The sequence below is a fragment of the Octodon degus genome, unplaced genomic scaffold, assembly GCF_000260255.1.
Source record: "Octodon degus isolate 3935 unplaced genomic scaffold, OctDeg1.0 scaffold00141, whole genome shotgun sequence".
NCBI classification, from domain to species: domain Eukaryota; kingdom Metazoa; phylum Chordata; class Mammalia; order Rodentia; family Octodontidae; genus Octodon; species Octodon degus.
In genome coordinates, this window is record NW_004524717.1 from 7,314,244 (window position 1) to 7,317,579 (window position 3,336).

A 3,336-nucleotide genomic window follows, 5' to 3' on the forward strand; every position below is an offset into this window, starting at 1 on the left:
CTTGTGTTAAAATGAAAAAGGGGCTATACATCTTGTGCAGAGCAAGGCCCTATGTTCAATACTTAATTGCAGAGAATAAAGAACCAGTAATTAATTTGTAAAACTTTCCACTTTTCTAAAGGGGAAATATAGCATGCGGCATCCTCAGCAAAGATTAGTGATCATCGCCCTCTGCAAGCTGGCCTCCCTGCATGCTCCAGGCTCCGCTCCTCCATGCCAGCTGGACAAGTGCTAATTTCTGAGACACAGGTAAGTCACATCCTGAGTCTCTAAGATCGGGAGATACCAATCACACTGTGATTACAAACAAAAGAAAATAGGAAAAGAATGTACCTCAGTAGCCAACTCATGTCTATAGAACCTGTGTTTAAAAATTAGGAGTTGGGGTATAGGAAGACACCCACTATACAGAGCCACTCTGTTTTAGACTTAGAAGAACCCCTTCATTTTTCCTGTTTTAGAAAAGAATAAAGATCTCTTTTCTGGCTTTTTCTGTCTTGGTTATCCAGTATGGTGGAGTCAGGGAATAGCATTCTGGTGACTCTGGTAAATTTGCTGTTATCTTTGTAGTGGCCAACATTCTTATATCCTATCTATGGTCAATGCAAAATCAAAATAGCAAATCGAAACATTTGCTTCTTCTAACCCACCCTTTGGTTAAGGTTGAAGGCTGAGTCATAGTTCTGCTGATCATTCCCTTTATATTTATTTTTTAAAATTTTTATTTGTTTATTTATTTACCCGTAGCAAGGGTTACTATCAAGCTCCATCCACTGAGCCAGGGTGGAGTGTTAGTGAAAGCCTTGCCCCTCGTGTAGCACACTACCTACACTTGTGGGTCCACAGGCCCGCCGGGGGCCTCACCCCAAGCTCTAACAATGGGCAAGATCATTCGCTTTAGACTGCCTGTCATTTTCTGAGACTAAATCTTCCATGTGATGTGTCCATAAATCCAAAAGATCTGTTACCTATACTCCTTAATTTCCACAATCTTAGAGACATTTCCCTCTTCAGGTTTGAGTCACTTCTCCACGTTCCTTTATTTTTCCACTGAGAAAAGAGGCAGAGTTGAGGGATGGGAAGTAAAAGATCAGTGACACAGGTCTTGGAGTGCCACTTGAAGGCAACAATATTAAGCCACTTTTATTTGTTTCTAATTCGCCTTGTAGCAAAATAAACCAAACAGAGTAGTTAAAATTGTACTACACAGAAATTCAGAGTCATACACTAATAGATGATTTTTTTTTTTTTTCCTCCAAACGCCTTCAGGGCAGGTTTGGCTGGCTTGAGTTGTGGGGATAGAACCACAGCAACCTGAGCATGACTGCTTTGTTGAAGCAGCCACTTAAAGAACTGAGCTAAGGGGCAGGCCCCCAGATGATCTTTTAAGTTTGCTTTTCTTAAGGAACATTTAGCTTTTTATAGAGAGCATCTTCTGGAATCAATAAAAAATATAAAGTGGGCCACAGAACATCAGATGATATACTATGATATACATGAACCCTGATCAATATTTACTGCCTCTAAAAAGCTAAGTGTAGTTGATATGCTTAAAACAGCTATTTGATGAAGATGTGCCTTTGTACCCTACTCCTGGAGTTTAATTTACATTCAAGACTGACCTAGGTAAGGAGTTTTGACAATTTCACTTGGGCCTTATTGCTAAGAATTCTATCTAGGTTCTTTATTGTCATGTAAATTCATTCTCCTTAGAACTCAACATCTTCTGACATTGGTTCAACTTCTTAGAGAAGAGAAAAACTGATAGCAGCTCCAAAACCAATTAGACAATGGAGAAATACAGCCATCCCTATCTTGCTGCATGGTGACCAGTGCAATTGAAGACTGTGGGACTGAGGAATACATTTGACCCTTAGTCTGTGGAGTGATGGCTTGCATTTATAGGTCTGAGGTATGACTATGGGTATTTATGTTCTCAAAGTGTACATCTTTGCTCTTCATTGGCTTATTTGGTTGTATATCCCCCTCACAGCCAGTTGGGAAATTGCTTTCCCAGCACACTTAGCAACCAAAATCATCTTTGGATTTCTGTGAGTTCCAAAGAGACAAAAGTATAAAGTTAGACTTGATGAGGAATTTGTAGAGTATGAAAAATTTGGAACTTTCCTCTTCCTGTTGGACTCATTTACATTGTTACTGCTCTCACAGCATGAGTCAGAGTGCTCCCTTGTTAGAGTCTTGCTATGCTTAATGTGACATATGATTTAAAAAGATGAGAGGTGGGGAAATAGTCTATATGAGCTGTATGTGAAAGGAGATGGGGCACATTTGAAATGCTCATTGCAGTAATGATGCTTTGGAAGTTTATGAATGTCAGCTTATGCCAGCATCATTTTTATTCCTGTCACTAGGAAAGCATTGTAAATAGTAATATTTGGCCAAACTTCACAAGTAGTTCCCACTAAACGGAAGAGGAATACGAGAGAGGAAATCATTCATGGTATTGCTACTTGGCAAAATACCAGTTTCAAGTAGAAATTAATGCTTTGTCTTTCATTATGTCCCTTGTAAGTCCTCCAAAGGAACCATGGTGATGGTTCAACACCTTGAGGGCCTTTCAAGTTTACCAGAAAGTTCTCTCTAATTATTGTCTTATGCTAGATGGGGCTCCTTCAAAAAATGGAAAGGTGTGGAGTTAGGTGTCATAATGGCAGTTTTTCAAAACTTTTCTCTTTATATCATAAATTTACAAGTGTTAGGTTGCCTTCTCCACTCTGCCTTAAATTGTCTTAGTTTTTCTAGAGTCTACTCCCCAGTGTGGATGTGTTCTTACTCAAATCATCTGCAGAATGTTTTTACACAGCAGTAGGATGTCCATCTTGCCCATCTCTTTAAAGGTAGAAACTTCAAGCATATTTTGTTTATTAAAAAAAATAATTTTGATTCCAATACTGACAGAATTTATTCTTCCCTGTAGTTTTTAAGTCTTCATGAAACTTTTCTTTATGGTGTTTTTGAAACAGTGCAGTAGGAATGAAGCAGGCCTATTGAAGCCCAGGACAAGTAATAGAAACTTATGAGAAAATTCTATTCCTAGACTTCCCTGGGGAAAGAGGGAGGAAAGAAGAAGAAAAAGAGAAATCCTGCTAGCCCATGACTTCCCTGCCTGTGTCACAATTTGTGTCCTAGGCAACAAAGATGTTCCATGAGCACATATTCAAAGACACTTAGATCTATATATTTTCTGATTGTCTTTGTCTAGTTAAACAAGCCTCAAAAGCATAATAAATAACTTATGGTAAATCAATGGCCATACATAATATATGCAAATTTTTAAAAGATTGCTTTATGTATAATTCCCAAATGCATGCTACA

The 3,336-nt window shown here is 38.5% G+C and overlaps 1 non-coding gene across 1 annotated transcript; it reads right to left on the reverse strand.

The window, feature by feature from the left end:
• Positions 1–739: 739 nt before the first annotated feature.
• On the reverse strand, positions 740–887 carry LOC111812777. Its single transcript, XR_002818183.1, has one exon. It is a non-coding gene; the product is annotated as a small nucleolar RNA SNORA62/SNORA6 family (small nucleolar RNA).
• Positions 888–3,336: the final 2,449 nt, after the last annotated feature.